General features: G+C 52.7%; 1 long non-coding RNA gene across 1 annotated transcript; it reads left to right on the top strand.

Annotated features, from left to right (window-relative positions):
- Positions 1 to 593: 593 nt before the first annotated feature.
- LOC140617908 (uncharacterized) lies at positions 594 to 8,041 on the top strand. Its single transcript, XR_012018054.1, has 2 exons — positions 594 to 694; positions 5,954 to 8,041. It is a non-coding gene; the product is annotated as an uncharacterized lncRNA (long non-coding RNA).
- Positions 8,042 to 13,576: the final 5,535 nt, after the last annotated feature.

Here is a 13,576-nt window from a genome sequence, read left to right as displayed (position 1 = left end):
GGTAGGATGGGGCACTGACACAGCCCCAGACCTACATCTCCTCCCTCCCCTGCTCCCCGGATTCTGGCCTCAGGGCCCCCAGATCTGTTCTCCGGACTGCCTGCATTCAAATCCTTCTTCTGCTTACCAGCTCAAACGTTGGGCTAGTTACTAACCACTCCATGCCTTGGGGAAATGAAAGCCTCTACCTCATAAGATTCTTGTGATGGTTGAATGAGTTAATACAATAAAGTGTATAGTACAGAGCCTGGCCCACGTAACGTGGCTACTCTACTATTATTGGTGCGTAATAGCAATCAGTAGTAGGGTAATCGTATTATTAGTGTATTAGTATTAGCTCTCCCACAACCCCCTTTACCCTTCTGGCTAGAGGAATCTCTAATGTTTCCAACAGGAATCAGCCCTCTGGTTGGGCTGGAAAGGCACAGAAGGGCTCCAGGCACAAGGGCACTGCTGGCCAAAGAGCACAGTTTGGGAAAAGGTACAGAGTGGGAAAGGTCCCCTGGGAGCAAAGGGCCGGAGTGTCTCTGGCCAGAGGAAGGTGTGACTTCCAATGGCAGAGGCTGGGCGGGGTGAGGTGAGTCAATGTTTGGCCCAGCCAGGCCCTAGCAGCACTGTTTCCCATCAAGGGGCCGGGTGGGGCGGCTGCGGCTCCCTCTGGCCAGGGGTGAGGGTCTGAGTCACCCCAAGTCAGGTAAGTGGAGGAGGACGTGGGGCTTTCCCATATGTACCCTGGAAGCCCGTGGGAGCAGCTCAGAGCCACCTCCCGTGGCAAGTAAGCAGAGGCCTCTGTGGGAGACAGAGCCTGAACCCAAGCCCCGAGTCCAGGCTGAGGCCTGGGAGCCTGTCCTGGGCCCAGAAACCCAGGCATGGGTCTTTGCTAAGGGAGGAAGAGAGCTCTGAGTCCAACAGAGAGATCTGGACAGCCAGGGAAGGCCTCCCTGGCCAGGGGGCATTTGAACGAAGGCCCGAAGGTGGGGAGGAAGTGAGCAGTGGGTGACATCTGAGGAAGAGTGTCCTCAGCATAGGGAACAACAGGTACAAAGGCCTGGAAGGGGGAGGCCTGGAGTTTTAGAGCAACATCGTGGCTGGAGCCGGGATGAGGGAGACTAGGGGACGTGAGGGGTGGGGGCATTCCAGGGGGAGGGCAGACAAGCAGGGCCTTCTGGGCCACGGGGGAGAACTCTGGTTTTTACTCGGGATGGGGTTGGGACCCTGGCAATGTTCTGAGCAGGGAAGGACAGAACTGACTTAGGTTCTAATGCGACCCCTCTGGCTGTGTATGGAGAATGGACTGGGGTGGGGGTTATAGGACAGAAGTCAGGAGACCAGGGAGGAGGGGACTGTGACCATCCAGCGATGAAGGGGGCTGGACCAGGACAAGGGCAGTGGAGGTAGAAAGAACAGGCGGGATTTTAGGAATTCCTTTGGGCATCAGTCAACATGCCTTTCTGGGGAACCTACTGCGTGTAAGCCCCATGTGTGAACTATGGATGCAGAGATCTTGAAGCCTGAGCCCTTCCTTACGGTTCAGGAAACAGGAGACAAATAAATGCAATTATGGTGTGATCAGTGCGTGGCCAGCTCGGCCCCAGGCCCTGTCCACAGACTTTCTATGTAGCTACTCAATCTCATGAAATAAGAACAATCATGAACACTCATTTTAAAGATGAGGAAGCTGAGACCCTCTTGGAGAGGTTATGCAACGTGCCCAAAGTCTGCCCAAAGTCATGATTAACTCCTCCCTGCTAGGAAGCAGCCGGTTTGGGTTCCGCACCTGGGTCCGAGGGTTGCAGGGCTGGGCCCACCTGACTGCTTGGTCACCTGCTGGGCCCATGAAATCAGGAGGGCTTCCTGCCCAGGTGAGCCTTGGCCTGCGTTCCCGAGGACGGCAGGATTCTTTCCGTGAGCAGAGAAGGCATTCCAGGCCTTCGCTCGAGCCGTGCCCAGGCCAGGAGGTGAGATCGATCTTCTTAGCCAGTGACTCCCACACCTCACTTGAAAGGTATCTTTAAAGACATTAGTACTTTTTATGAAGTAAACTTGATTTTTTTTTTTTTTTTGGCTTGGTTGGTTTTTTAAAAACAATTTACTGAGGTAAAATTCACGTAACATCAAATCAACCATTTCAAAGTGAACAATTCAGAGGCATTTGGTACGTTTGCAACGTTGTGTAACCACCACCTCTAACTAGTTGCAAAACATTTTCGTCACCCCAAAAGGAGACCCAGCACCCGTCATGCAGCTGTTCCCAGTTCTCCGACCCCCTGCCCCGACCCCAATCTTCTCTCTGCCTCTGTGGACTTATATACTCTGGATATTTCATAGAAATGGAATCATACAATAGGAGACCTTCTATGTCTGAGTTCTTTCACTTCGCAGCATGTTTTGGAGGCTCATTCTTCTTGTACCACGTGTCAGGTACAAGATTTCTTTTTAAAGGTTTTATTTATTTATTCATGAGAGACAGAGAGAGGCAGAGACACAGGCAGAGGGAGAAGCAGGCTCGCTGCGGGGACCCGATGTGGGACTCGATCCCAGGACCCCGGGATCATGACCTGAGCCAAAGGCAGATGCCCAACCATTGAGCCACCCAGGTGCTCCAGTAAAATGATTTTTTTTTAATAAAATGAATTTTAAAGGGAAATTTGTATTACAACCAGAAAGGGAAAACAAGTATTCATTTCTACAGATGGAAAGTGACCTTAGAAACAATGGCCACAAAACAGCATGATTAAGTTCTAGCTGGACCCTGGGTCCTGCCGAGGGCTCTGGGTCAAGGTCTGCTCGGCCTTGTAAAGGGAGGTGAGTGAGCTCTGCTGAGGCATTAAGGGCTGCCAGCACCCACACAAGGCTCTCTCCGTGGGTTCATCAGAAGAATCAAAGAGAAAAGCCAAGGGAAGAACACTTGGGGCCACCTGTCACCTAGCTCATCTTGAATTGGGGCTTCTGACATTTCCAGGGTAGACATGGGGTGTGTGGGGTCTTTGAGGGTGAGCGGATGAGAGGGCAGGGCCAATGATGGGGACCCTGCTGGGAAGCCCCTGCCCCAGCCCAGACGTAATCCGAAGAGCCGTGCTAATTAATGTCTTCATCTTGCCAAAGCCTTTCGCATCCATTAGGCGGCACAGGTGACACTTGGGTCATTTTTGGACTCTTGATCTATATACTCACAGCTGTGCCAATGCCAGACTAAGCCCTTGTCGTGTATTCTAACATCTGCACGAACAAGTCCTCCTCTTGGGTTTTCTTTTTCAGAATTGTCTTGCCCAGTTTTGCCAATTGACTCCCTCCTGAGACTTTAGAACATACCCTTTGAACAGACAGGCCTGGAGATGACAGACCTGAGTCACAAAAGGGCTTCACCCTTCCTGGCCCACTTCCAAGACTCCCAGAGGCGCAGGGCAATGTCGGGGTGGGCGTGAGGCAGGCTGGCTGGGAGGCGTTTCGGGGTCTCTTCACCACCTCGGAACACACCCATGTCAGTGGGTCACGAAGGAGAAGAAACACATCTGCTTTGTAGATGCTCTTAAAAAAAAAAACAAAAAACAAAAAAAACAAAAACAAAAACAGCCTTTGCCAAATGCTGCGTTTCCCCTGTGCACCACTTACAGACTCTTTTTCTTTGAGTCAATTTGCTTTTAAAAGGTATATTTAGGGGGATCCCTGGGTGGCTCAGCGGTTTAGCACCTGCCTTAGGCCCAGGGCATGATCCTAAAGTCCTGGGATCGAGTCCCACATCAGGCTCCCTGCATGGAGCCTGCTTCTCTGCCTCTCTCCCTCCCTGTGTTTCTCATGAATAAATAAATAAAATGTTTTTGTTTTTGTTTTTTTAAGAGGGGTATTTAAACCCAGTTTTAAAGCAAACATTTTATCTCTTCTTTAAATAAGCAACCGGTCTTAAGGGTGAGGTATTTGCCGCCGGAGCTCCTCCCATCTCCCCTCCCACGGACCAAATTCCAGCAGGCACCTGCCCTTTACCTGCGGGCTCTGCCCACCTGTGGCAGGCTGGAAGTGCTGGGAATGAACACTCCAGGGAGGCGCCCTCAACCAGGACTGGCAGGAGAGGACGTCTACATTCCTTAGCTCTGTCTCCACCCTTGCCCTCACCCCCAGGTGGGATAACCCGGAGGTGCGCGGTCTCCACCAGAGTTCCACAGAGGTGAGCCCCAGATGCCATGCCCACAGCCCTTGATGTCTCCGTGACCCTCTGCATTGACTGCCCTCTTCCGTCAGCTCTACTACTTCCCTACCATAGTTTCTGGGGGTGGGGGGTCACCTCCCAAATAAACTACTGGTCTTCAAAGCATTCTCTTTGGGCTCTGCTTCTAGGGGAACCCAACCTAAGGCACTTGCTGGAAATCAAAGATATTTAGCAAATTAAACAAAGAAGTGAAACACAGCCGGACGGCACTGCTGCGCATGGCTTGGTGCTGCCTCTGCTGCTTCTTAAAAAGAACAGGTGGCAAAAAGGTGGTAATGGCTGAAAGTGGAGGATTTCCTTCCCAAGGCAGAACCAGGAGGACAGAAAAGGAACTGAAATGACTCTCCTGGTGAGATGATGGGCTTTCACGCAGGGTCCCTGCACCCCACATCATTATCTCCAGGCCCTTCCATGGCTTGTGAGGTCCTGGGAACAGCAGGCTGGGCAGTTTGCAGAACACAAGCCCAGTGGAGCTATGGGCAGCACCCAGCACTGTGTTGGGCACAGGGGCCAGATGGAGACCAGGAAAAGGACCTGTGGTCCCACTCTGAAAAAGCCCAGAGGGCTATGAGCCTGACACGTGGGCTGATGGGCTCAACTCTGCTTGGAGGGCATCTCGACAAGGGAGAGCTCATGCACTCATTCATTCACCAAATGTTTATTGAGTACCTACTATGTGTGGGCACTGTGCCAGGCAGAGGCAGATGGCCAGACCAAAACCACTGATGATACTGACAAAAAAAAACCCAAGTGAACACAGAAATAAACTCTGAAATGAGAATCTTTGGTGCTACAAAGAAAAGAAAAAACAAAACAATACAATAAAAAGTAGATGGGGAGAAGGGTCTCTGAGGAGGGGTCATTTAAGCTCAGAACTGAATGTGGAGATGCAATCATGCAAAGTGATAGAGAGAGAAGGTTCAAGAGAGGGAAGAACAAGTACAAAGGCCCGGGGGTGGGAATGAGCTTGGTGTATTGGAGGAACAGAAGAAGCAGGCTAATGAAGATGAGGAAAAGGAGGAAGAGTAAGTGGGAGGCTGAGTGAAGTGGTCACTGGGGCCAGGTCAGAGCAAAGAGTTGTCTGGCAAGTATCTGTAGGATCAATGAGTCACTCCGAGATGGCATCCATGGGCACTGGATGGAGAGCAAAGATGGGAGATGAGGGTGTTGGGTTTGTGAAAAACCCATTTCTCTTGGTGTTTTTGTCGGTGGGAGTGAAGGCCAAGGGGGATGACCTTGATCTGCAAGGGCCCAGCCCAGAATACAGCAGGGAGGTGGCTTCAGGCTATGTCATCACAGGGCAGACCTGGCTGATTTCAACCAATCAAATCAGCCAACTCATTTTTGGCATCTCATAATTGTGTCTACTTTATGAGGCACTAGCTGTTGGGAATCTATGCACCGGGCTCTGTGCAATCCAATCAGTAGCGACCAGATATACTCCTTCCCGGGAAGACACTCACAAAAAATAGAAAATTTTAAAGCAGCGTGGTAAAGCAAGTGCCAGACAGAGGGAGGGTTATTTGAGTTGACGTTTGAAGGATAAAGAAGAACTTGGTGGACAGAAATTGTCACCAAAGGGCAGCAGATATTCCTCTTGCTCTTCCCTGTATCCCAGCACCTAAGACAAAGCCTGGTGGGTGCTCACTTGATATTTGCTGGTGAAATGAATTGGAGCTGCCCACACTTCAGTTATTCAAGTAACTGCCTTTATGATTTTTTTAAAAAAGATTTATTTATTTATTTTAGGGAGAGAGAGAAAGAAAGAAAGAGAATGCACAAGTGGAAGAGGCAGAGGCAGAGAATCTCAGACTCCACACTGAGCACAGAGCCCGACACGGGGCTCGATTCCATGACCTTGAGATCACCACCTGAGCCAAAACCAAGAGGTGGCTGCTTAACCAAGTGAGCCACCCAGGCACCCTGCCTTCATGATTTTTGAGCAATCTGCTTTCCAATCCTACCATTACTTAATATTTTTCTTCACATTGACTTACTTTGTAATTTAAATACATTTATTTTAAAAGGAAACACTTTCTATTATCCCTAGATTTCAAAAAAAAAACAAAAAACAAAAAACACAAAGAACACTTGCCACAAATCAAAGATAACCAGAAAAATCATCGCAATGAAAACAAGACAGTGTTATTCCCATATCTATTAGGAGAACAAAAAGACAAGCCCACAGACTGAGAGGAAGTATTTGCCAATCACCTGACGGACTGACTTGCATCCAGAACGTATGAAGAACTCTCCAAATCCATTAATAAGAAAACCGCCGACTTTTTTAAATGAACAAAAAGTTTGAACAGACAGGACACCAAAGAAAATAAACAGACGACAAATAAGCACATCAAGGATGCTCAACATCACTCATGATTAGGGAAATTCAAGTCAATACTACAACAACATACCAGTATACACCCCCTAGAATGGCTTACATTAAAAAAAAAACAAGAACAAAACCCAAAACCTGACAATCCCAAGTGCTGACGGAGATGGGAAGCAACTGGACCTTTCGCGCATCGCTGGTGGGAATGTGATGGGTCGCTCTGCCAAGGCACCCCATACAGCAATGACGTGGGAACCGCCGGTGCCAGTTAGGACAACACTCGAGAGCTGGAGACAGCATGCCAGCAGGAAGCAGGAAGGCTCAGCTCCAAAAGCACGGGAGCCCACATTCAGCTGGGGCAGTTAGGGAGCAGCTGGATTCAATTTTGCCCTTTTTTGTCTCTGTGTCCCCTGGCACACAACACAATGTGGCACACGGTTAGCCCTCACGAGCTAGCACCCCTGCGGGCTCTTGGTTGATCCCTCTGCTGGGAGACCCCCTTCTCCCACCTTGACCACCAGCTACCTCCTCAACTCACCTCAGGGCTGCCTCCTCCTTCTCCTCCCTGTCTCTTGAGTGACCCCTGCTCTGCGGTCACCGTGCATGCTATATTTTCTCTGCCTGGAATCTCTTCCCCCTCCCCCTGCCTCCATCCTCTGGGTCAGTCAGAACCTTTTGTGTGCCAGTGACAGAAAACCAGCCCGACCAGCTTCAGCCAAAAATGGGAAATGTAGTGGCTCATAAAACTAGAAAGTCCAAGGGTGTCTAATTTCAGGTATGGCTGGCTCCAGGGTCCAAACCCTATCCAGCTCTGTGTTGATCTCTCTCCGGCAGCCCCCTCCCTGTAAGTCCTCCGATGCCCCAGGCTTTCACCCCCTCACTCCCCATCCAATGGGAAAATCGCATCTCCTTCACAAATAGTTCTAGCAACCCGAGTCCCAGGATCCAGTCTCACAGGGCAACCTCAGGTACAACTCCACCTCTAGGCTAATCTCTGCAGCCAGAGTGGTCACGTGCCCACTCCTGGAAACAGGGTCTAGGGGTACCCCACCCAAACCTCCAGGACTGAGATGGGGGGAAAGGAAGTCCTCCAGCCAGAAACTGGGATGCTATTACCTGCGAATGACCTGTTCATAAACTTCCCACCTTCTGGCAAACCCTAGCTCACCTCAGCATGCTGTGTGACCTCAGGACAACCCTTTCCCCTCTCTGGGCCTCATGTTCCTCCTCCGGAAAAATGGGCAGGAGGCCGTATGGATTCCAACATTCCAGAATTCTGGGATTGTTTCCAGAACTGGCGGCTGCTCTCTAAATCCCAGGAACCTTCCGGTACTTCTGGGGACGGAAGTGGAGTGTCAGCCTGAGCCATCCCCGGCCCCCTGGCCTGGGAACATGCTTAGAATATGACAATTGGGCTCCCTTCGGCCGAAATTCCACTGCTGTGGTGGCCCTGCCAAGGAAAACAAGCCCAAGAACCAGTCATTAAAGGTGAGCATATTTGATGAGTTTTAAGATGACAAATTATTTACACAGGTGTGGGAGCCATCCCCTGCACCCTAGTTTCTTTCCTCTCTCTTCCTCCCCTTACCAAATTCTTTCCCCCAAGGGTGCTGACAGACGTGCCAAGGGAGGAGATGGCTGGCTGTGGGGATCTGCCCAGAAAGAGCCTAGCAACCCAAGGCAACAGGGGTGGGGGCAGAGCAGCAGCAGAGAGGGCCTGCTCTCAAGCCCCGAGACCTGGGCACATATGAAGCTGAGGTCCTGGGAATGTCAAAGCCAGCTGAGTCCTTCTAGAGAATGATGCCCAGTCCATCCTTAGGTAACAGGGGGTCATGGGGAGGGGACACCTGGGTGGCTCAGCCAGCTAAGTATCTGCCTTCAGCTCAGATCATGATCCCAGGGTCCTGGGATCAAGCCCCACATCAGGCTCCCTTTCCCTCTGCTGCTTCTCCTGCTTTGTGTTCTCTCTCTCTCTCTCTCTCTCTCTGTGTCAAATAAATAAAATCTTTAAATAATAATAATAAAATCTTTTTATTTTTTATTTATTTTTTAAAAAGATTTTATTTATTTATTCATGAGATACACAGAGAGAGACAGAGAGACAGAGACACAGGCAGAGGGAGAAGCAGGCTCCATGCAGGGAGCCTGATGTGAGACTCAATCCCGGGACTCCAGGATCAGGCCCTGGGCTGAAGGCAGATGCTATACCGCTGAGCCACCCAGGGATCTCCTAAAATCTTTTTAAAAATAATAAAAAAAAAAAACTAAAACAAAAAAAATGAGAGGGAATAGGGGAACCAAACTCCTAGGGTCACAAGACAGTTAGTAGCTGACCTTGGAGTTAGCAAGGAGAGAAGTGGAGAAAACATTCGTTTCTTAAGCATCCACTGCATGCCTGACAGTGAGCTGAGCCCTGGGAATAAATACACGGTGAATGAAGCAGACAAAAATCCCTGCCCCAATGGAGCTGAAAAGAGGCAAACAACGTAAATAATGAGTTGCCTTCATAGATGCTTTAAGAAAATAAAAGAGTTAAAAAAAATTTTAAGTCAAAAAATAAATAAATAAAATATCATTCAGTATTAAAAAACAAAACAAAACAGAGTGAGGGGTTGGGGTTGTGGGGAGGGCACTCTAGGTTGAGGAGGTGACATTTGGGCTGAGAAAGATGAGAAAGGCCTGCGGTGGGGAGACTGAAGGAAGGACATTCCAGGCTGACGGCATTGCATGTGCAAAGGCCCTGAGGTTGGAAGTGGCTTGAGTGGTCAAGGAACAGTGAGGCCAGTTTGGCCAGAGCAAGGGGAGGAAGAGGAGATGGATCAGAGGTAGGCCATGCTTTTTGCTTCAGACAAACCCACGGAATGGGTAGGATAGCTCCATTTTCACTGAAGAGGAAACGGGCCCAGAGAAGGGCAGCGACTTGCGCAGAGTCACACAGCAGAGCCAGATCCCAGCTCCTTCCATCTGGCCTCGTGCTCCTGTGCTTCTGAGCAGTGAGAGGGCAGGAACAAGGAGTCGTCCAGGACCTACAGGCTTCTCAGCTGCACCTCGACCTCAGGAGGAGGAGCACGGGGGCAGGCCCTCTGCTTAACTGTGGGAAGAAAGTGGAGACTGCTGTGGGCTGCTGAGTAATGAGGGTACAACAGGCTCCCAGGCCTCAATGAGCTCTGCCTCAGTTTACCCACCTGTAAAAAAACGGGTTTAATAACATGTCTGCCTCCAGTGCCAACTTCAGAGAGGTGCTCTGAGGGTTAATTACTGCCTGGCAATTCCGGAGCCTTGATGAAAGGTGAGGGGAAGTGGGCGCTATTAACCCGGGCAGGTAATTACTGCCAGCCTGGGGGAGGACGAGAGGGGTCGCACCTGGTTCTGATTCAACCCCAGGCTCCTTTCCAGATGTGTAGGGGGCCGACATGCCACAGGCATCTGCCTTTGACCGCCCTCCTGGCCCCAAGATCCCCTGCACCGGCGGGGTGGGGGTGGCTGGGGCTGTGAGCGGTCACGAGCCACACAGGCTGGGGTTCAATCACTCTCTGCCAATCCTCTGGCGGGGAGACGCGGGCAGTGCTCCTCCCCTCTCGGGGCCTCAGCTTCTTCATCTGCACAATGGGGGTAAGAACCTGGCCTACCTCACAGGGACTGTGTTCTCACTCACACGTGCACGGACGCCGTGCCATCTGCCCACTTCACCTCCTCTGGCTGCCTCAGTTGGAGAGAAAAACTCACATGTCAGGCCACAGCCACCCATGCTGCCAGCCATCCTGGCCTCCGTGACCTGATGGGAAAGGGCGAGGAACTCTTCTAGAAATAAATAAATGATTTTTAAAACAGCCTTGGAGATATTGATTAGGCTTCATGTTGCTCTCCCCACACTTGGACCCCTGGGGTCAGGCTTTAGTGCCCCCTGTCCCGGGAGCCCACCCCTTCTTCTCTTCCCCTTTTTGTGGCTCTTGGGTCTTGATCTACCCCCCCCCACCAACACCACCACACGCATGCACGCACACACATATGCATGCATGCTGCATGCGCATCCTAGCTCTTGGTCCAGCTGCAAACACAGAGCCCATTCCTCAGTGACTCGGTGATGCTTCTTCTCTTACAGGGGTCAGCCCTGGGCTGGGGAGGGGAGTGAGGCCAGGTACTGAAGCTGGAGCCCCCACTTCCCGCTTTTAATCCCTCCAAGAGGCAGCATCATACCCATGTCACAGGTGGGGAGCCTGAGGCCCTGAGATGCAAATGCCAAAGCCCCGAGCCTGCAAGAGGAAGAGAAGCTCACGTTCAGGTCTGACCTAGGTCCTCGGCTTCCCGGTAGTCCTGACCCAAAGCCCTCTGGCCTTGGCCCCCACCTACGGGAGGGAATCAGAGTTGTCCCAGCTGTGGCCTCAGCGCAGGGGCCCTGCCCCTCCCTGTGATCCTGGACCTGGGGCCCCCGGATGGGAAGAGGCTGGGTCCTCCTTAGAAACTGAGACTGCAACTGCCCCTGCAGGCCCAAGTCCGGCCCCAGGGTGTACACTTTTATGAAAAGCCTCAGGTTCAGAGAGCTAGGCCAGGGCAGAGGGCCTGCGCCCACCCCACCAAGCCTCCCGCTCCCTCCAGCCACACTGGCCAAGCGCATCCCCAAACATGCCCTAATTCCCATCACCTAGCCTTTGCACCCAGAATACTGTCCACCCAGACCCTCGCACACTGGCTGCTTCTCCTCATTCGTTCAGGTCTCTGGTCAAATGTCACCTCCTCAGGGGAGTCTTCCGGGCCTCCATCCTTTACACTCCCTGCTTTATTTCCCTCAGAGCCCTGACCGTTCTGAAAGAGTCTCAAACTCCTGATCCCCTCAACTACAATACAGACTCTGTGGGTGTTTGTTTTGTTCACTGTGGGATCTCCAGCACCCGGTAGAGCACCTGAAACACAGCAGTGTTCAATAAATGTTTGTTGAGGTAGCGAAGAAGCTTCTAAAAGGTAAAAATAACTCGTATCATGAGAGGAGGGGAGGATGCTCCGGGGGACATGTCACCTGAGGGGCTGAATAATCCCTGCAGGGTCTTAGAGTGTCATCAAGAGCATCAACACAACAAGGACCCTGATAGTTGCCAGGCGCTCACTATGCCAAGTGCGCACACAGGCCTCACCCAGCCCTTGCGGGGACCCCAGGCCCCAGGATCACAGAAGGCCGGTCCTGTGATCCTCCCCATTCTCCAGAATGTAGCTTAGAGAGGTAAGGGGACTCCCTCCAGGCCACCACGACCACCGCACTGCCCCCGGCTCTCCCCACCCCACGGTTCCTGGCAAAGCCCAGAGAGCTTGTGAGTCCTGTCCGACACCCCCCAGCGGGGCAGCGGCCTGCAGGGATGATCCCTGGCTCCCCGGCAGCCTCTGGCCCTGCCCACAGGGAGGGAGGGCAGGCTTGGCGGCTGTCCTGTCCCAGGGACACCGGGCAGCCAGGAGTTTCTCTCTGCGGACTTACTGTACATGATTCAGCGCCAGCCCCAGTTGTGAAATCTGGGAATCTTGTGGGCAAGGCCAGGCCCGGGGGATGGTTGTCTGGGAAAAAGAGGCTGGGAAGGGGTTAAGGGGGGCGGCGGGCCCTTCCCCGGGGAGGCACCCGGCCAGGCCAGCGGAGAGCATGCCATTAGCACTGGGCTGGCCACCTCCTGCGGCCAGTCTCTGACATCACAGCTGCGTCAGCACGGCCTGCCCCAGCCCCCCACTTCCTTCCCTCCCTCAGCCCGCATCCCCAGCCTCTCCCCTCTCCACACCCCGTCCACCAGCCTCGCTGTCCTCTCTGGAAAAAAACGGACAGACGGCAGGCACCTAACCTTCCTTCCTGGGAGGGAGGGCTGGACCAGGAGAGGGAGGTGTCAAACATGACTTTGCACACCAGAGGCACTTAATACATGATAGGTGGGACGGGTCTGAGCCAAACCCTGGTCCTGTGAGCTAGACAGAGCAGGCAGGAAGCTGTAGAGAGGAGGTGGGGGGCTCAGGGGGGCAGGGGGCTCGCCCGAGTCCTCCCGAGTCCTCCCCACCAGGCCAGCGGGTCGCGGTCACTCGCAGCGGTAATGAACATGACCTACCGCGACCGTGTTAACCCTCCTCCCCTCTTCACTGGAAGCACGCGGACCGCCTCTTGTCACCCCTGTCACCCCCGCTGGGTTGCCCTGAATGTCCGCAGGCTGAAATTTTCTCGCTCATCTCGCTTATTGTTAGGTTTGATGAAACCAAATGGGCGTTTGTTTGACTAGAGGGACAACAAAAACATTTCAGAGGGACTATTCATAGAGCAGTGGTGACTTATGGTATTGAGTTCAATGATTTCTACATTTGAGATCGTTTAAGGAGTCACTGCGTGCCTTGCCTGCCCCAGGCACCGTGTCCACATGCAGACTCCGTCAGTCCTCCAGGAAAGCCCAGGCGGGCGTTGTGACTGCACCTGGCAGAGGGGAGGCGGGGGGTGCGGGGTAACGGGCTGGCCGGGGCTCCTCCGCTGTAAGCGGCGGTAACAGGAACCCTAATAGTAAGCGGGGCGCCGATGAGGCCTTACTCCTTGGGCCGTCTGTGTACAGCACCTCGCGGGCTCCTCCTACCACCCCAGGAGGTCCGTACTCTTATTCTCCCCTTTCACAGAAGAGAAAAACCGAGGAGCAGACTTGCCCAGATGGCGCAGCTACTGTGAGCGCTGGTGTGGGGATTTGAACCCCAGCCTTCTGGCCTCTGGCCCCACCTGGGCCCAGAGCTGGACACACGGGGCTTGCTTAGGTAACTCACGAGCAAGCGGGGTGGAGATGCCCGGGGCTGCCAAGGCCCTCCCTCCCCCTCAGAGATCCCTGGCATCGGCTCAGGCCATCCTGTGTGGGCCTGCATGGCTGGGAAAAGACGTGAGGTCACATCTCCTCGGGATGCCATGACTCCCGTTGCAACAGCCCCCGAATTCATAGATAGCATCATTTGAACCACCTGTGAGAAGGCTCATTATCCTCCCCATTTGATGGGGCAGAAAAACCAAGGCCCAGAGACTTGCTCAAAGTCACACAGCAGCTGTG

Source organism: Canis lupus, chromosome 26 (assembly GCF_048164855.1).
Source record: "Canis lupus baileyi chromosome 26, mCanLup2.hap1, whole genome shotgun sequence".
Taxonomy (NCBI): domain Eukaryota; kingdom Metazoa; phylum Chordata; class Mammalia; order Carnivora; family Canidae; genus Canis; species Canis lupus.
Note: the sequence above shows the minus strand (reverse complement) of the source record. Positions and strands in the feature narration are given on the sequence as shown.